This window comes from Artemia sp. Qi Xiang Cuo, unplaced genomic scaffold (assembly GCF_049724085.1).
Source record: "Artemia sp. Qi Xiang Cuo unplaced genomic scaffold, ASM4972408v1 HiC_scaffold_3021, whole genome shotgun sequence".
Classification (NCBI taxonomy): Eukaryota; Metazoa; Arthropoda; class Branchiopoda; order Anostraca; family Artemiidae; genus Artemia; species Artemia sp. Qi Xiang Cuo.
The window spans coordinates 605,063-626,799 of record NW_028300416.1 but is presented as its reverse complement, the minus strand read 5'-3'; the positions used below and the strand labels follow the sequence as shown (position 1 = coordinate 626,799).

Genomic DNA, 21,737 nt, shown 5'->3' with positions numbered 1-21,737 from the left:
AGTTTAGCTGCGTCGTCACAACCTTGGCCATTACAGCAACAACAATAAAACGAAGAAACAGAAGCTGGATACGAAATGCTGTAGCTCGGTGGTTAAGAAATCTCATTTTAAGTTCCTCAAATAGCTGATAGAGGTATGTGGAAGAGACGAAGTCCCTCTAAAAAACAGAAGTTTATAAAATGGGGAATAACCTACAATGGCGTCTTGGCACTGAGGCGAGAGTCCCAACATTTTCAGCTATCAGTGCTGTTTTTCCATAAATAGAAGGGAAATTCACCTTCAATACTTCTTTTACAGGCAGACTTGCACAGATTGATATGTTTACAGCAGACAAGTAGATCTGAATTTTCCTTTGGTAGAAAAACAGAAGTTGAAACCAGAATAAAACTAACTTTTTCAACAAAAATCAGAGAGAAAATGAAGTTGAACCTGGTTATGGCTGCTAATAAGGAGTTGGATTTTGCCATCAGAGCTGAATCGGACTGGTCGTCAACAAAGCTCTCAAGTGCTTCAACAATAGTAAGGAAAAGCTCCAGAAAAGTGATAATACCGAAACAACTCATGTCTTTCAACTCACTATGGGTTGCAAAATCTAAGGAAGACAGTGTTGTATATATTTACACTGTATGCTGTATACAGTTTACATTTCTATGCAATATGTTGGAAGACAGTGCTGCAATGCTGCAATCAATTTATTTTTATGATCAATTTATGTTTATTAAATGATATTCATTAAATGAGAATATGATTAGAAGTGAAAAGTAATAACAAAAATTTCTGCCCATTTCACATGTTATTTTTGAATATCTTACCTTAAATCGCACTGTCCATCGAATAAGGTATTGTCCTGTAGGTGCTGGTTAGTGAAGATGTTGAGCCAACACGTCAGCTACATCCCATTCTCGAAGCTATGGCTTGGACAACCTACATCAATCATATTGCAGACAACACTACAGGCTTAGTCATGAGAGTAAAAACTCAAACCACTTTCTCAACCCTATCCCCCAGATATTTATGTGTCCTCCTTTAAATAACTTGGGATCACAATTTCTTCTACTTTAATGTGGGATATCCAAATTAAAGATATTGTCCATAGAGCAAATGTATCCATTTCCGTCCTTAAGCTCGTAAATAAATGTAAGGCCCCTCCTCTCATTATTTAAGGATTTAAACTTCATTCGTCTTTCCACACCTTGAATATACTCTTCCAGTTTGGCATCTGCCCTGAAGAATCAGAAAAGAATTGAATCCATTCAAAAAAGAGTCCTGAGAATAGTTCTCAAAAAAGTTAAGGTTCCATACTTGCTAGTTCTAAAAAAGGTCAGGTTGGAGACACTTGAGCACAGGAGAGGTATGTTGTGCCTCTTTTTTGCCAATAAATGCAATAACAAAACTTCACACAGAAAACAATTTCCCAAAAGACAATCCCCATTCAAACACCACCTGCCATGAACCCATTCCTATCTTGTACCCCATTCGTTGCTTTACCTCCAAATAAAAAAAAATAATTTGTTCCCTCCATTACTCATAAAATAAACTGTTAGTTTTCCTTTTTTTGGTACTGGCGATACCCAAGTTTTATGCTTGTTTGTTTTGTTCCCTCTCCCTTTTTATACGTTCATTGCTAAACCTTTTTTAATGTATATTTGATTTCTTTTTTTTTTAGTTTTATCAGTTTTTACCTTTTTACTTGCTGAAATTTTGCAGTTTAATATTTTTTACTAACGAATGGATTTCCATTCTGATGTTATTGTTTTGGCATTGTTTGACAATTTTTTTTAATTGATGTGGTTTTTTACTCATACTGTTTTTTATGACTCTGAAATGCAAATTAGGCCCTTTGGGATTGTGACAGAAAATTTTTTTAAATAAAAAAATCATATCTTATATTACTTTTTTTTTAGAGCTGGAGAGGGACTACACCAGTGGTTCCCAACCGGTTTTGGGCCAGGCCCCACCTAGGTATTTCTGAAATCCTGATGCCCCCTTGGGATATTTAAATTTAGTTATTTCAAATTTCAATTACATTCTCCTGAAGGAAGCTTAAAAAGACCTTAACTTGGTGTAAATAATGCTCAGAGCAGGGGCCCCAACCCTTGGTATCTTTTTTTTTGGTTGTCAAATATACATAAAAATCAAAATTAGACAATTAGTTCCATATATTTGTACTGTAACTGCAATCAGCAGTTTGCATGAAAGATGCATGAATAACATTTTTACATGTAATTAGATTCTCCAGTCATATTCCTTTCAATTCTAAAAATACATAAGTGTATAGTTGATAATAGCTATTAAAAACCCATAAAATCAGAGAACCATCTATAGCTTTAGCCTATTTGTCTTACTTAATTAAATTTATCTCAAGTGGTGCTGTTTTTAGAAGCCCAAATCTGAAGACAAAATTTTTCACCAGGTCTTATTTTTCCTTGTTGGTAATCAATGAAACTCCCTTACTTGAAAAAGTACAAAAGCTAAGTTCTGGATAATTGCATGTGCTCACACCAATTTAGTGGTGTCTGAAAATTACATCTTATTGTAGGAGGTATTTATTTATTTATTAATACCAAAATACGGTAAGCTTTAACAAGCTTGTCGCACTAAACAATTATAAAAAAGTCTATAACAATGTCAATGACATAACAAAAACATACAGTAACTGAAAACATTGAAAACATAATAACTGAAACCTACAGTAGCATACCAAACTAACTGAAACATACCTGTTGATAATTGAAACATACCAAAAAGTAAGCCTACAAAATAACTGAAAACACACTGTCACAAATCAGCTAATACAAAAGTAAAAATATTCTCAAAATGGATTGTGATACGACCTAGTATAGAAATCTGTAGAGACTAAACTGCTTTTAAAAGACTGGATCGTGGTACTTGCAACTATTTACGATGGGAGTGAATTCTAAGTCTTCCACACTTGGCTAGACAAAGAGTTTTGGCCTATTCTTTTATGTGAACATGGTGGTTAAATTTTGTGTTGGTGTTGATGGGTACTACTGTATTCTGTAAAAGTGAAAAAGTGAGTAGGGGTGGTATTATCAATATTACTAACAATGCGGAATGTATTTGTTAGGTTGGCTCTATCACGTCTGAACTGGAGAGAAGGCAACTGTAGTCTTTGCATTCCCTGAGTCTGGTGCATGACTCAGGTATGGTATGAGTTTGGTGGCCCTACGTTGTACTCTCTCAACCCTTTCTCTATCTCTCTTATTAAGGGGATACCATACTGATGAGCAATACTCAAGTATTGGACATATAGTGGATACATAAACTGAAATCAGTGAATGAAGATTAAACTTAGAAAAAGTACGCCTTAGACGTAGTAATTGGTAATTTGCCTTATGGGTGATATTCAATACATGTTTATTAAATTTGAGACTTGAATCAAAGCAAATCCTAAGGTCACGAACATATTCCACACTTGAAATTGATTTACCAACAACAAAGTAATGGTAATGTTGAGGGAGTCTATGCAAATAGTGCACAGCATTGCACTTGGTTTCATTAATGAACATAGAGTTTGCAGTACACCACTGGGTCAGAGCAACCAAATCCTCTTGAAGTAAAGAAATCTCATGTTCACTCATGACTAACCTGTAGATTTTTACATCATCTGCAAACATTTTTAAGGTCGAATTCCTAACAACGCCTGGCAAGACAACTGTCTTGTGGAACTCCACTTACGACAGACATAGGTGATGACAAAGCATCACCTACCGCAACCTCTTCGGTTCTATTTGTAAGATAATCCGTTATCCATGCTTTAGTTTGTGGGCAAATACCATATAGTTGACATTTGTTTATCAGAAGTGGGATGGAAATTTTCTCAAATGCCTTGGAAAAGTCAATATAAATACAATCAAACAAAATACCATTATCAACCATCAATTGAAAATCATGAATCACCTAAAGAAGTTGCGTGTTACAAGATCGTCGTTTACGGAAACCATGCTGAGCAGAATGCCATAAATTATTTTCCTCAAAATGTGCATGGATTCTACTCACCATATATTTCTCCATTATACAGGAAAAGATTGATATATTTGAAATTGGTCTGTAATTTTAAAATGGGACTTTGAACCATTCTTGTACAATGGCCTAATAATAGTTCTTTTAGTTCTTTTCCAAGCTGAAGGACATTTACCGGACGAGAGACAAAGATTAAAGAGATATAAGAGTGGTCCAGCACGCGCTCATGCAAGTTCACATAACATCACATTGGAAGATCCATCAATATCAGGTGCCTTTCCTGGTTTCGGAGTATCGAAGGTTCCTGGTTTCGAAGGTTTCGGAGTATCAGATAAATCTGCTGGGCTATAAACTCTGAATCATCAAATTCTTTTGTTAAATCTGGAGGAGTAACCTGAGTGTGTGTTTGAGTAAAAACTGAACCAAAAACCTTATTGAAAAGTTGTGATTTTACAAAATCATCATCTATACATGAAAAAGTTTCAGGACCTATAAAGGAAGTGGATGATGGGGATTGTGACACTTGATTCCTTCTCACATATTTCCAAAATCTATTTGGGTATTGGTGCAGTATGTACTGCCATTTTTATTTTTTTTTGTAAAATAAAAAGGTATGGACATTATTAGCAAAAATGTCACCATCTCAAGCTACGAAATATTTTGTTTTTGAATCATCATGAAAAATTATTAAATCCTTTCTACAGTACAGGATTTAATTAGATATTGTTTTAAATGTGCAAATGAGCTTACCTGAAATTCCAGATTGGAATTTGTTCAGTTTTAGACAACAATATTACTGAGAAAACTATTTGAAAATATTTTGCCATTTATTATTATCAAGCCATAGGCTTAATCTTGTTGTTATTATAAATAAATGAGATCAATTGATATTGACAAATTAATGCCAAAAATTAGCTGATAGTAATAAATTTGAGTAAAACAAATCGATTCAGATACTTACTCAAGGCAGCTTCTAAATAATGATTCACAGAAGTCTAAATATGGGTTTAAGACAATCAGTTTCTCAAGTCTTTGTAACTGTAAAGGTACTGCAACACCATTTTCAGGCGGAACATTCGCAAAAGTGTACTTTGATGACCCTGGCTTCATCTCAAAAGGGTCCATTTCTATAAACTGTAACAAAGAAATAAAAATTTCAAAATTAATAGAAGATAGAAATAGTTGGATACACCTGAAGGATTGCAAACTTTTAGAAAAATGTAGTCTAAACACAAGGGACTTGGCCCCTGGTTTGGCATCAAACCATAAATGAATTTAGTGATTTTGTATATAATTAAGATTAGCTCTGCTGAACTAGCCTATTCAATTTCTATGACAAGGGTTCAGGAAATAATTTTCCAGTAAAACCCAAATACTTCAGACAATTTTTACTGAGGCCTAAAAAACTCATATTTCTTTCAAACTCTGAAATTTTACTTGCAAATAATACAAAATACAACTAAAATTGACAGAAGAAATAACGTTTGTGGTCTTCAGCTAGTTTTTAGAGCTAGATTCATAGGGAGCATTGTATGCAAGGAGTATCTTTAGGTTTGGCAGTTCTTAAGCTCAAGACAACATTTGTTCTTTAAAAAGCTTGCTTATAAAAATAAAGTTTCACAAACACAGGTAATGTACTGACAGGCTACCATTTGAGCATTAGAATCCCACTGGCATTTTTCATTGTCAGTTATAAATAAATTGTTGTCAGTTTTTAGGGGCTTTTGGCAGGTGGTTCACTGAGCATATTTAATTTGGAGCAATTAAACATTAGGTGGCCATATCCTTTATGTGGAACTTATAAATTTTCAAAATCCCTTTAGATTATACTTTATAATCATATTTAATCCTTGAATTTCAGCAGAATGAAAATCAAACTATATTCAACAAAAGCTAAGATAGGTATTAAACCAGTATTCTGTGCAATCTTCTAAGCCCTAGAGCTGAAGAAAGAGCATTGAAAGACTTTACAAAGACAAAATTTAGGTTTATATAGGGAGGTACTACTCACCAAACCCAACAACTTTCTAAAATATTGAGAAGCATCTCATCCAGGATGTTATGTTGTGTTAGAGGTAAAAACTGCGCATTCTGATCAATCTCATTAGTATTGCAATGAATTTGATTAGTAAAAAAGTACATTACCAAAGGTTTGCTAAAATAACAGTTTAGTGATTTTTTGATAACTTTGGAAAGATTTTGACATGTAATCAAACACCTTCTTCCCCTCAAATAATTTCAATGAATTTAGCCAGTTTTAAATTTAACAATACTTGATGTTTTAAGGCCCGTCAGCCAGGAAGCACAATTGGGGGTTGGGGGCCAGCAATCCTGTGCATTTGCACACCCTTCCTGCTTACCTTCCCTAGATTTCTCCAGGTACCCATTTAGAGCTCAGTCAACTCTGGCTGAGGTTACAGTCATGCCACTGACCCCAGTCCCAAACTAAATAGCTGGCTACACCAGGGATTGAACCCACACCCCTTGGTCAATCTCAAGCAGCATCTCAACCAGCACACCAACCACCTAGCTAGTATGGCCAACCACTTAGCATTTAACAATGCTTGACAAATAATTCCAAAACTATGAAAAATTCTAGATCACAAGCATTTTCTCTGGGAAAGTAGTTGACTCAACTCAACTAAGTAGAGTTAAGGGAATAAGATTACCAGGAATGGTTTACCAGGAAGAGCCAAAATATTCTTCCCACAGAGACATTCTCAAGCTTATGTCTCTATTCCATCCTTATTTCTAATACTTAAGAGATTGTATTGAAGGCATGTCTTAATTGTTCCTTAATTTTAAGGAACAAGAAATTGTTCTTTAATTTTGGCTTGAGTCTACCTTTCTTTTACCCAAGGTTTTGAAAACACAATTCAAACAATCTAAGTATAATTTTAAGCCATATAGGATTTATTCTTCAAATTTGGGATACATTTTACAAATTCTTCAAAACTGTGTAAATTGAGATTCAGCAAAATATGATGCTGAAAACAACTTAGATAGACCTTAACAGTGCTCTAAATATATTTCTGAAAGTTTTACCCTAACAACACAAAGCCTTTGTCAGTGTTAATCAAAGGCAATTTTCCTTTGGAGGTGGAAAAGTTGGGATTGGAATTTCCATTAGATCTTCCCAGCATTAAATTTAGACTCCATATCAATTCTATGAACCATCTAGCTTAAGCACTTTCTAAGATAGCAAACAACCAATCAGTAGAATTTTAATCTATTAGATTTTTTAAATTTATTAAGATGCTTTGTTAGACCTTCCAAGGGCATAATGTGGGATATATATCTATTCCTGGAAGTTTTATTTGCCTAATTCAACCATTTTCAGACAGGGGCACAAAGTTTTTGGGGCTTAGGGGGGGGGGGATCTTTTTATGAATGAAAATAAAAAAAATTTCAAACTATAGATGGGATAATTCTTACAATAGAAATGCCCCAAAAAATTGTTTTCAAGATCTAGGAGACAACTGTCCCCCTTCCACCTGCATTTGAAGTCAGCAACTACTCTAGACTACATGTGTTCCCTAATAGTCCTCCTTAATATAATACCAAAAATATGATTACAAAGCAATGGTGTACCAGGAGATAGTCAAGGAGATACCTTTGTGGAGCTGCTGTGTGACCTACCAAATCAAGAGATAAGAAAAACAAATGAAAAGGTTGGCAGTTTCTAAGATAGAAACTGGAAATAAAACACAGAGGTGGCAGATTCCTTGGATGTCATGTGTGCATAAAATATATAAAATTTAGAATTACTGTAGTTGAAATTCATGAAATGTGCAAGAATTTGGACAAATAGCAAGATACATTTCCTTGTGTTATCAGACAATCATGGCTCAAAATTATGAAAAGAAAACCTAAATAAGAATGACTTCTGAAATACAAGGTCTATTGAATTGGAATAACAAGTTTTGTGAAAGGACTAAAAAGCTTTAGTGTAATGACTGAGGCAGTGAGCAGAGGGGAGCCCCCCTCATATTCAGAATAATTTCTGTCTTTTTAAAGTTTTAATGATGCTCCTTGTTTACAGTTGAAAAACTTCTTTTTTCAATGTATCATATAGGACTCGTTCTTATCTTTTATTATTTTTTTTGTGGGGGCTGGCATTGAGTGATCATGGCAGGGTAAGATAAGGGTAAAGAAATTGATTTACTTGCTTTTTTTAGATAGAGTTCTGCTTATCTTATAAACACAAGACTGGCAGGATCAACACAAGATACTAGGGTATATAGGAGTGCTGTTATTAATATTAAGTAAAGATTACCGTCTAGTAGTGTCTAGGGTTAATCTAAAGTTAAAATCTAGGCATAATATCTAGCTTCCAATCATTTCAACAACAATAATAAAGCTAAGAAACCTGGAGAATAAGGATTTGACAAGCTACACAAGGTTTAACCAATCCTGGGTGATATCCATTGCAGGTTTCTTGAAGTCAACCCCAAAGAACACCATTCAATTGATTCCTTTCAAGGGGCAAAGAAACTTAAGACAATATTTGCTGAAAAGCAAATGAAGTGGGAGGAAAATGTGCTCACAAGAGCTGGTGTGTCAGGTTTGTACATGATTTTGAAGTTAATCAAGGAAGGGCACTATTGTTGAAGATGATATAGAGCTAGATTGTGGAGTCAGAGGCCGTATAGTTCTACATCTGATGAGTATCTTGCCAGGGAGAAACAACAAGATTTACTTCAACAACTGGTTTTCAAGCTTGAGACTAATGAATTTGCTCAAAATCAAAGAATTCTTTTGTATTGGTGCATAGAACAAAGCATGACTGAAAGGCCACCCACTCTTCACAGACAGTGAAATGAAGAAACACGAGATGGGCATCACATTACAGAACTGACATCCATTCCAGCATTATTGTAGGGAAAGGGTTAGATAACAACACAGTTTGCTTGGTTTTGATGTAGGCTATACAGGAGTAATGCCACTGGATATGTGTAGACACTGCAACATCAAGGATAAATCCAGGGTTGAAGTTTCAAGGTTCAGTTTATGAGTTCAACCAGCTTATGGGTGGCATAGATTTAGCAGACATGCTGGTGAAGAAGTCAACTTTGGACACAAAAAAGATATACAAGAATCTTCTGTTTGGCTTATTGAAACAGCAGTCTCTAATAGCTGGCTTATATTCAGGTCAGACATCAAAGGATTGACTTCAAGGACAGGCAAATTGATGATCTTGAGAGAATTCTACTCTAAAGTTGCTGCACGGTTGTATACTTTGGTGTGTGTGATGTCTCAAAATAAATGCAGTAGACCATCTACAGATTTTAACCCTTTCCAGCACAAATTATGAAATTGTACGAAAATTCCACTTTTTTGCATGTCCTATGTCCCTGGACTTAGAAACTGACAAATATTGAACTAAAAACAATTTATTCCAACTATGAAATGAAATATAAGACAGTCTCTGGTAGGGACCACTTTGACATATGTGCAGGAAAAACCTCCCTTCTAGTGAAAAAAACTAAAGCAGTTCTTTGTGTAATTCATGCACAATGGAACTTTGCAAACTGAACACTGCCATTTTGTGCAATGGGGCTAAATCTTTGTACAATATTGATCATGTTTTCTTGAAGTAGCCTGAACAGACAAGTGTTTTGATTGATCCAAACTCTTTTCTTGAGGAACATAAGGCTTGAATTTGGGGATAACATCCAATTTTCTGGATGGCTAACCTCTCTCACCCTTGCACAAATAACTTCAAACAAAACCAGTGACAACACAACATCTAAAGTCCTTCAATGTCATTTTGTTAGCATCTGGTATAGTGGACAACTTGAACAAGAAAAAGGCCTTGACCATTGTAATGTTGATGAAGTACCACAGTAGGTGGTGCCACCACTTTCTGCTTTTCCTGCTTATTGCACAGAGAGATTTGAACATATCAGCTTTATTCTTGCAGCCCATAAACTTGTTGTACTCAATGACCAAGTTTGGGCATGTAACTTTGGTAACAGATCCATCTTTGTCCTTCCTACTGATCTGTGTCACTTCTCCTGCTTTATGAATCATTGAATGAAGTTGTATACATCATCTGTCCTTCCACTGTAAACAGTGGATTCCATCTGACCTCATAGCATAGACTGAATCACCTTGTCTTGTCTCTTCTTTGGCTTTGAGTTTGGGTAGACCTTTATGGTTTGCACAAACAGCAGTAGAGCTTGTTGTTCTTCATTTTTTCCATGAGGAAAAAAAAATTGTCAAATAAATGTGATATTTTTTGCCTTCTAATCCTGGAGTAAGATCTATAGCTACTCATTCTCTAAGTCCAAACTCGGTAAAGGGCTCAACATCTTTGACTTCAAATGTCTTACTCCACTTCTTCAATATGACTCAAAGTGGAAGATAATCTATGTTATTACTTGATTCTGGCTTGTTGTTTGAGCTGTTACTCTATCCACTTGATTAGCAGTTTTGTTGTCACTTGATGATAGCTCTCCAGCCAGTAAGTTACTCAGTGATTCAGCATTTTAAACTGGAAGGTCCAGTAGTCAATCATCAGCATCATCCTCTGATAACATGTCAAGTTTGGATTCTGGATCTGAAGGTATGTCAAATAGCTTTTGAGATATCCTGTGTCTGCAAAAGACAGCCTGCCATAACAATTTAGCTGAAAAAGAGCAAATTTAATTTGAGATTTTAGATGCTAGACCTAGTCTTTTGGAAATTGCTTGGGTTCCATTTTTTTTGTTGAGCTGGCAAAGTGGTCTCAAGCATAAACCACTACAAAAGACAAAACAAGAAACAACTTTTTAGCATATGTTGCATGGTGGTCATTGGGGATGGCCAGCCTCTCATGTCCAATATCTTCTTGTTGCACTTATATCTGAAACTGTGATGCTACTAACTTGTACTCTACTAAACAAAGAACAAATTGAAAGGAAAACAATATTAAAGATATAACAATTATCAAGTATTTTGAACTTTCTTACTTTTTCTTAAAAAACAGCATGTGGTCAAAATACTGAGATATGTCTCATTAGGTGTCAATTAGGCTGCCCATAAAATTTTGCCTGTCAGATAGTGTTGCTAGGCATATGCTAGACCAATGGTTTCTTATTTTAACCACATATGGTTCATGGAGAAAAAATATGAAAAGGTGGTTTCACTGAGGAACCACTTTATTGAAAAGGGTTAAAGCAAGTCCTGGTCCCTTTCAAAGTCGCAATCAAATCTAATCAACAATATCTGATGGACTTGATCACTGGCAAAAAGACTGACAAGCAGAGCCAGTGCAAATTAGGATATACCACTTTTGAACATGAAAAATGTGAACTATTGCTTTGCCTTACTGCCAAAAACAATTGTTTTAAAGCCTTCCACACAAAATGAATGTGTCTCATTTTTATATACTTGAGAGGCTACTGTTTTATTTTTAAAATATGGTCTTAAAGAACTGATTTTTAAAACAATTTTGAATAAATCATGCCACAAAAAATTTTAAAAGTCCAACCAAGAGACCACATGGGAAGCATGAGAGATTTTTTGGTACTTATGTTTTAGCTGGTACCCATGCTATATACTGCATAGGGAAATGCTAAAGGAAACCAGTCAAACAGGTATCTGTCATAAATGGATTGCAAAGTGTGGTTTGTCAGTGTTTACAACATTTAAACTATTGTTCTTGGGGGTTTGGGGGGGGGGGGGTGCCTAAGTTAGGTTATGTTTTTAATATATGCTATGTTTTACCCTATACCCTCCTAATGGACAAATATACAGCCTAGCCCAAATTTGTTTCTAAGCTATTATATTTTCATATAATAAAGGAGTACAATAAAGGAGGGAAGGAAGAACACTACCAAAAGTTTGCAAAAGCTCGAAACAAACTAAGAAGCCTAACTAAACAACTTTACGCACGGTATGAGTCCAAGCTAGCTGATGATAGTAAGAATAACCCAAAGAAGTTCTGGAAGTATGTATCAAGTAAGGACCATAGCAGACGGTCAGTAAAAGCACTCAGTACAGATGATAGCAAGGAAGTGACCAACTTGAAGGACATCACCGAACTCCTCAACAGGCAGTTTGCGTCGGTTTTCACCAATGAACCAGATGGTCCTCTTCCTCATAGCCCATCATACGACATCCCTAACCCAATGCCACCTATTCTACTCTCCCCCCTGTCATCCAAAAGCGACTTGAAGCGCTAGACGTCAATAAGTCCGCCAGTCCTGATAACTTGCACCCAAGACTATTGAAGGAGCTTGCCAAAGAAATTGCACAACCACTATGCAATATATTCAAACTGTCACTTGACTCAAAAAAGGTACCCAAAGACTGGAAGCTGACCCATATCACCCAAATACTCAAGAAAGGTGACCGCACCAAAGCCAAAAACTACAGACCCATCAGTCTGACCTCAGCGATAGCAAAAACCCTTGAGCAGATTGTGAATGCTGATATTTTGACACATCTCTGTAATAATAATATACTTTCCCCCAACCAGCATGGATTTCTGCCAGGAAAATCAGTTGAGACCAATCTCCTGGAGATATACAGCACCATAACAGATTACCTGGAGAAAGGAACCCCTGTGGACCTGATTTTACTGGACCTAGCCAAGGCTTTTGACAAGGTACCACACAACCGTCTCAGATTGAAACTTTCAGCAGCAGGTACCCACTTGGACGTGGTTGATTGGATCATGGACTTTCTGACTGGTCAGAGTCAGCAGGTTTGACTCTTCACAACTAATGGCAATAAGTTCTTCTCCAAACCATGTGATGTTGTAAGCAGAGTCCCCCAAGGTACTGTCTTCGACCCTACCCTATTCCTTATATACATCAATGATATGATGAACGGAACAGAAAACAACATCACTCTCTATGCTGATGACTCCAAGCTGTTTGGGCCTGCAAACCAACAAAGTCTGCAGCATGACCTTCATAAAATCCAAACGTGGGCACAAGACTGGCTGCTTGAATTCAACACATTGAAGTGCAGTGTCCTTCACTTTGGAAGCAACAACCTCTATCACCAGTACAGCATGTCCGATCCCAATTCACTGGCTAGCTTAGTACTAAAGACAAGTCCCAAAGAAAGAGATCTAGGAGTGCTGATAGATGAACAACTGAAGTTCCACGGCCACTGGCAACAAGCAGTTTCAAAAGCAAATTCAAGCCTTAGTCTCCTCAAACGCACTATAACCAGCCGCTCCTGTACAGTCTTTCTAAGGCTCTATAAGGCTATAGTTAGACCCGTTTTGGATTTTGGTATATGTCTCACCTCCTCTTCCTATAAGAATGATATCAATCTAATCGAAGGAGTTCAGAGGCATACCACGAAGTGCATAGCTGGCCTACGAGATCTCCCATACAACAAGAGACTGGAATACATGCAGCTGCAAACACTTGTCTTCAGACACCGCTATTGTGATATGATGCTGACCTGCAATCATAACGCACAACTAAATAACCCCCTCTTTACCAAACATTCAAGTCAGCACCATACAAGAGGACACTCACATAAGCTGTCAAAACGTTTTGTCAAAACACAAACGCAGCAACACTTCTTCTCCGAGCATGTTGTCAACGATTGGAATAGCCTTCAAGCTGAAACGGCAACTGCACCTACGGCTGCATCCTTCAAGTCCAGACTTGACAAGGAATGGAATAACAAGCCATGGAAATATGAGTGGGACTGTCCATCCCACTCAACTACTGACTGATGCCAACTTTATCATAATGAGTGTCTTGCTAGGAGGCTGATGCCGCTTGTCATACCCAACCATCTTACATACTCGATCCAAAGATGCTGTTGTGCGGTGGTGTCAGCTCTATACCACTGAGAATGGTCTTTACAGGCCATACCTACCTCGTGGCTACCACTACCGAGTGGGCTTAAATTGCATCTCTCCAGCAGACCTCTCCTATGGCATGTCACTGGGCCCTAACACAGTGGTAAATTTTTGCCATCATTTGACCTGGAGCACAACAGATCCAGTATGGACCTTAATTTGCTCCGAAGTGCAAATTAAGGTAATTAGCAATAACCAAACTTGACTTCTTGGGTGGGTACCAGCTAATACATAAGTACTGATTTTTCTAGATATTTATTTTTATGGTGGCCTGAATAGGGTTAAAAGCAATAAGAAAAAATTACCTACTTATATTCTAAAAATTTTTAGTGGTAAGGTTTCTATGGTTAAGTCCTAATATAGAATTCCCTGAAAGTAATGAAGCAAGGATTTTGCTATTGTAGATATTAAAATTGTTTATTACCAAGGCTGGTTGTAGTAAAATGTTAAGGCTATTTTTTATAGACTAGCCTGGGCTTACTGGAATTAGGCCTGAACTAGTAGCCTACCTTATGTCTAGCCTAATCATTTAAACAATAGGCTAGTAGGCAAAGGCTAAGTCTATGACTATAGTTTCAAGTACAAGCAGCTGATTTGATTCTCAATTGAAGGTTAGCCTTAAGCTGACAGACTAGGCTAATGGTTTACAGCTGAGACAAGAACAAGCTTACAGGCAGTCAAGCTTCTGCCCCATATCTAAGCTAGCCTACTCTGTAATTCAAAGAAGTAAACCCAGGCTATACAACCTAACCTAGGCTAATCAGAGACTAATCCTGTAATGAATATTAGAAGTCCTTAGCTAAACCGGACTTTCAAAACAACTTGCTAATTGCAATCAGGCTACAACATTTTCCCTTAAAGATGGGTATTAAATGATATTCAGCATAAAAGGTATTATTTTAAACAAATTGACCTATACAGATCTGTTTCAGCTTTTAAAGAAAAAAATTAAAGTGCCATAATAATGAATAAATCTTGAATGTTTTCCAAGTGTTTTTTTCTTCGTATCTCCAATAGGAGCGCTTTCCTTCAATATAATTTAATTCCTCATACAGAGTTGCCACTTCAACAAAACTACTGGTACTAGCCAGGATAGCAAAAAATTACTACCCCGACATAAAATAAATTACTCCTGCCAAAAAATTGGGCGGGGTTTGGCGCGTCGCGCAAACCACGGCCTTTTAGCACCGTAGTTTATATATGGCTTGTCATATAAACCACAGTAATTTTTATTTGTTTTGTGTGTATAGCCAGTTGAACACTGACTTCCGATATGGCAAAAAAAGGGCCACTGACATGGGAAGCAACTACAATCAAAATCATCGAAGTTATCTCTGGATGTTCACTGTGAACGGTCCGTAATTGCCTGGTAGGGTAATAGAGCGTCCAGAATATCCGTTTTCTTGGAAAATAGGACAGAAAACTGGAAGCAGGAAAAGTAGTCAAGATGTGCAGTTTTTTTAAACAAATCTGTACAAGTTTATCAGTTATCCGTATCAAGCCTGTTTTTTTCTGAGTCAAAATGTGAAAAAAAAAAAATTAAGCATCAGTTAGACAATTAACCATTTTTCTCTTAAAGAGCTACTACATTTAAAAGCTACTTTTATTTATCACTTATTGTCTCCTTTTTGGCATTTTTTTCAGGAAAAGCAGTCCACACTACCATTTTCCGTCCCGTTTTGCCTAAATGGGACTAAATGGGACTAACTTTAAGGCGTCACCCTAAAAGTTCAGTTAGAGAATTTTATTTACATACCTTTACAGTAATAAAATGTTATTTAAGCTCACACTTCCACTTCTTCGCACTCCTGACCAGCCCTGTTGGAATATCCCAAGTCTCTCAATTCGGCACTTCCCTCCTGACATGCATAATATCGAATATTATTTCTGGCAGTAGTCTGTTCCGGAGGGGGGTCCGAACTAGCTTTAACAGCAAAAACTGACGTTCGGCCGAAGCGCTGCTATGAGGCAACGACATAATACCCTTTATGAATATAGGTAGGTGACCAAAACCAGAGTCCCCAGCGCAATCGTTGAGGGCGGACACTGAATTCCAAAACTGACACGTTCCCTTCCCCTAGCTCTTTCTTCAAGAATAGTAGTCGCCTCCACTCTCTGTTTAGGGCTTCAACTTCCAGCGAACCATTGAAACAGTCCTTGAATATGCGGAAAAGAGGGATTATAGAAGGAACTGATCCAGATAAAGCAGTTTCTGGAGATAACCAGTCTAGCATTCAAAGCAAGGGGTCTTCAATGTTTACTCTTCGCTTTATTTCAGAGCACAGCTTGATATAAAACGCAAGGCAATTTTCTTTGTCGCAGCTAGCTGTCTGTCTTGAAGTTTCCGACTTTCAATCTGATCAATTGCAACGAACTCCAGTTCGGCTCCAAAATGCATATCCGTCTCCATAGCTTTGAAGTTTCTTGGGATTGAAAAATCTATTTCGAAGACTGAACGTATAGTCAAAAGCTCGTCTTTGATACAATTCCTTGCCAGTTCGGAGAGAGTATTACCCACGATTTTTAAAAGTTTGTGAACTTTCACTTCTGCGCTCTGGAATTCAAAATTCAGGTCGTTTACAATAGGAAGAACGTAATTCAGAAAAAGACAATAAAGCTTGACTTCGGGATCGATCAAAGCTATATAAAGCTTCACTGCCGTTTGATCCCGACCTTTATTCGCAGGTAAGGCGAAAAACAACGTCAGAGCAGTCCACTGTTGCACCAGCCTCTGAGAGACGGCCTCAAACCCTAACCAGCGAGTTGCAGATGGGTACAGGAGTGCATGCTCGGCTACTTCACAGAACTTTTGGAATTCCTTATACTCACGGAGTCGTTTGGCACTATTTGATACGTACGTGTATATATCATTGGTGAATCTGAAGATATCTGTAGGTAACTGCTTACAATCACAAGCAGAGCAAAGTACAAAACTTTGACAGATGTATCCGAAAATAGCCAGCCAGGGAATATCTTTCTTTATGAGGGCTGCAAGGCCGTTGTTCTTCCCAAGCATCACATTTGCATTATCAGATGCAAATCCTATGCAGTTTTTCAATGTCATCTTCTTCTCACTTAAAGTCTTATAGATCAAGTTTTTAAGGCCCATTGCTGTTGTATCCCCAACTTCTGGAATGGCCAAAAAGTCTTCCTTGATTCCGCATGTAGTTTTGTCATAGTAGCGAACGATGATGACTAATTATTTTGTCCCACACTTATCAGTGCTTTCATCAACCGTCAACGAAAAGAGCGATTTTTCCAATCTTGAGCTCAGCTGGCTGATGGCGTATGGGGCAATTACGTTTTTGATTAGTCCAGTGGTTTTAGTTCTTCCACATGCAAGAAGCTTTACTACTGATGAATCAGGGATAAATTTTTTCAGCAATTCGGGCAAGCTGTTTATAATACTCATCTCCTTGGATTTTGATGCTACCCAGGCTGACATTGCCAACTCTAAAGCTGTCACCTGTTGGCTAATTAGTTTTCTCTCCTTTGCTGCTCCCAATAAAGTAAACTCATTAGTTTGGTCATCAGCAATACGCACTTGGTTCTTCATACTAACAACTTTGGATATGTGACTTTCCCTCAGTGCATGTCTAAGTAAATGGGATAGGCCGCCAGTAATGATCTTTTCGCTAAACCTATACCAAGATTTTGTCCTATTCCTTGGATATCTTTGCAGCCAGACCTGCAAGTCTTTATTTTCTATCCATTTTACACTGAATTTCTGTATTTTCACTGGCTTTGGGGGTTTATTTCTGCTGATTCTTCGTTTTCTCACATTTAATAGTTCATTCTCTTCACCTTCAATTCAATTTGCAGCTTCTTCACAGTCACTGGCACTAGCTTCAGATTAATTGGCTTCGTCTCCAGAGTCATTAGCTAGATAGATAATCTGTATAAGAGCTGTGACTCTAACCGGTTTTCCATATATCAAACCAGTGGCGTAACTAAGGGGGACAAGTAGGGGCCCTTTGCAGCACAAGTTTAGTTTTTATGGGTATTTGTTTCTCTAAAAGAAGTATCTAAGAGAGGAAGAAAGAAAAATAAAAGAGATAAAGAAACTTCTAGATCCTAAATTTCAAAATTTCTTGAATATTCGCTGCATAATATTGCTCTTAGAGATTATTTGCTTTCTAACCAGGTTGTTTCAGGGGCTAATTTAAAGAAAATATTAACACTGGGTTAGTTGAGCCAGAATTTTCAATTTCATGCTAGACTTTTTCCAAGCATCATGGTTACTTTTTTGACATTATACCCCCCTCCCATTCTGAGGTCCCATATACAACTGTATAAATACATTTCATCGTTGTGTCGAATCTTGTGATGACATTCTTTCTTGTAATATTCTTACATGTTCTTTCATATTGTAAAGTGAGAATTCGATTGGTTGATTTTTTGAATTTATTCCTAGGGCTATCCAGGGCCATCAGGGGGGTGGGTGTATTTTCAGAAAAGGAACCACGATATTCGGAAATAGTATAAAATTAAGAACTGAATGGTACTGCTTTTGTGTGTTTAGCGTGTTTTCTTCAGAAAAGGACAATCACTAAATATTTGGCATTAGAAAAAGACAACTATACTTGTGTCCATTTTTATGGAGAAAATAAACACTCTTGTATCTGTTAGGGTAGGCTTAAAGTTTACTTAAAGACTGATTTATAGGGACCACGTAGGTTGGGCTGGGGCCCCAAGCACCTGAAAACGTAAATTTCTTCGAATTTCTCGGCATTTCTTTATTGAATTATAAGTTTTTTATTATCCCCCCTAATTTTTTAATTAAATCATTTGCAGTTCGTTTTTATTAGCTCACTGATCTTTTTGTTCCACTTTCCATTTGTTTCTTTGTACCACAATTTTTTTTTATTTGTGAATTATTTTTCAAACACTCCCGAATGTTCAGTTACTTTCCACTTTTATCAGTAAAGCACAACGGTAAGAGCACTTCCTGAGGATGTGTTAACTTAGGTTTTAATCTTGGATGAGACACGATATTTTTTTTTTTTTTACTGGAAAGTAAAAAATTTGAAAATATTTTTTTTCCAGAATCTATAAATATAAGTGAAAATTCCGGGCAAAAAATCGTTTTTGCATAATTTGATCTTTTTTACTTGTTTTCCTCAATTCATCGACTTTTCGTTTATGCATTTAAAACCTAGACAAATTTGGTGTTTATGTTATGTAAAATCCAATGCTTTTTACGCCCCTCGTGTTCATTTATATTTATATATTCTTGAGAAAAAATAATTCTCTACTTTTTAGTTCATTTTGAAAATGAGTTTAACTTTTTCTTTATTGTTTGACCTCCTCCGCTAAAAATTATTTGTACGTCTGGACCTGTGAAACCCATCAAAACAGCTATAGGCTAAGATTCTTGGGGTTGAATTGTGTGGTTGAAGAAATAATCTTCTTCTTTTCTTTTTTTTTTTTTGGTTGGGAGTTATGATTCAAATTACAAACGGAAAAAAGGCATTTTATGTAAAATAACTGCTGTTTCGTATAGGAACTGAAAACAATGATTGAAATATTTTTTGTTTGATAAAATAAAAACAAAACAAAAATTCTGTAGCTCAGAATTCCTCAAATCTTCATGTTGGAGCGATGCAAATTTAAGGCTGGAGGAAGTGAGACTGAGACCAAGCCACTTTTAAAAATTAAACGGGAAGGGAGCAATTAAAATGATTTTTTGGGTCTTTTTAAGAAGCTGAATTTATTACGATCGGTTTTTATTGAAATTTAACAATAAAAAAAAATCTAGTTGGTTATCTTGGTTATCACTGTTGGTTTTCATTTCTAATATGCTTGTAAAATTGCCCTTTTCGGTCTAAAGTACTACTTTTGACAAAAAGTATTGAAAAAGTACTGCTTTTGCAGAAAGTATTTAAGAAGTACTACTTCGATCAAAAAGTACTAAAAGTAGTACTTTGGTACTACCCGTGGCAACTCTGTCCTCATATCATCAACAATTTCAAATAATTTGCGTACTATAGATGCTGCTGAAGCAGTCACCATAAACGGTATACATAGAATGACTCCGTTTCAAGAAAGGGGGGGGGGGCAATAAGCAGTTTTTCGTCAAAAACTAAAATTTAATGCAGGGAAAGAGTTGTAGAATAAATAAGAATTTTTGGAGCTTTCCAATAAGAGACTTTCCTCAAAAAAATTCCACCTAGGAAAAAAGCTATATAGGGTTTGCCCCGCACCTCCGCCAACTAAAATTTAAGCAGGTACCCTTGGTGCCGAAGGTTCCTTACTGTACTATTCGTAACCAAATTGTTATTCATCTCCTATCTGCAATTATGGATTTTAATTTATCCCTTGTTTGTTCAAATGGTCTATAAAAATAACAATCTTCTTCTTCTATTTAACAGCAGGCGGGCTTTTCAGTAAAACTATTTAGCCCTTTTCCTTTTGCTTCACTCTGTGAGCTACAGAGCTACTGGCTTGATTGCCTCATATTTATTAGATATATTCATATATCTTTCAGCAGATCTTTCGACTCTAGGAGTTCAAATATAAGATGATTGATGTCGATTTCTATGCTCTGTGTGCAGGCATAGTTGGCTAGGCTCTTGGCTGATAGTGGGATTTTGTGGTGTTTGAAGTATTTTAACAGTTTACAAAGCAAGGTATGTTGTGCAGACGTCAGCATATTACATTCAAATAGGCAATGGTCAATTGTTTCATTATTCATATTACAATGCCTGCAAAGAGGGGACAGGGGAATTGAACCACTTGAATTAGAAAGCTTATATGAGAATGCAAGGAAATTTAGTCCATTTGTTCCAGAACGAATTCTATGATAAATTTTAGAAAGATACTTATTGGGAAAGGGGGAAAGGATAGGATTAATCTTATTAAAATTAATATCTGATAGCCTCCATCGGTAAATATCTCTAATTGGGATTGAAAAATCAAGAGAATGTAACTGTGACAAGGTAAACCACGACAAAACACTACTGAAATATTCCAACTCTTGCATTTCACGAAAGAAAATCAAAATGAACTTTGAAAAATCAAGAGAATGTAACTGTGACAAGGTAAAGCACAACAATAGTAAACCACGACAAAACACTACTGAAATATTCCAACTCTTGCATTTCACGAAAGAAAATCAAAATGAACTTCGAAAAATCATAACTGTGACAAGGTAAAGCACAACAAAACACTACTGAAATGTTCCAACTCTTGCATTTTAACGAAACAAATCCAAAATGAACTTTGAAAAAATCAAGAAAATGCAACTGTGACAAGGTAAAGCATAACAAGACACTACTGAAATATTCCAACTCTTGCATTTCAACGAAAGAAATTCAAAATGAACTTTGAAAAATTAAGAGAATGTAACTGTGACAAGGTAAACCACGACAAAACACCACTGAAATAATCAAACTCTTGCATTTCAATGAAAGAAATCCAAAATGAACTTTGAAAAATCAAGAGAATGTAACTGTGACAAGGTAAACCACGACAAAACACTACTGAAATATTCCAACTCTTGCATTTCAACGAAAGAAATTCAAAATGAACTTTGAAAAATCAAGAGAATGTAACAGTGACAAGGTAAAGCACAACAAAACACTACTGAAATATTCCAACTCTTGCATTTCACGAAAGAAATTCAAAATAAACTTTGAAAAATCAAGAGAATGTAACTGTGAAAAGGTAAAGAACAACAAAACACTACTGAAATATTCCAACCTTTTGCATTTCAAGGAAAGAAATCCAAAATGAACTTTGAAAAATCAAGAAAATGTAACTGTGACAAGGTAAACCACGATAAAATACTATTGAAATATTCCAACTCTTGCATTTCACGAAAGAAATTCAAAATGAACTTTGAAAAATCAAGAGAATGTAACTGTGATATTTTAAACCACAACAAAACACTACTGAAATATTCCAACTCTTGCATTTCACGAAAGAAATTCAAAATAAA

General features: G+C 36.3%; 1 long non-coding RNA gene across 1 annotated transcript; it reads right to left on the bottom strand.

Moving 5' to 3' along the window:
- Positions 1–812: 812 nt before the first annotated feature.
- LOC148938707 (uncharacterized) lies at positions 813–14,794 on the bottom strand. The gene is made up of 3 exons (XR_016143644.1): positions 14,712–14,794; positions 4,946–5,118; positions 813–924 (listed from the first exon to the last, which is right to left on the bottom strand). It is a non-coding gene; the product is annotated as an uncharacterized LOC148938707 (long non-coding RNA).
- Between the last annotated feature and the right edge of the window lie 6,943 nt (positions 14,795–21,737).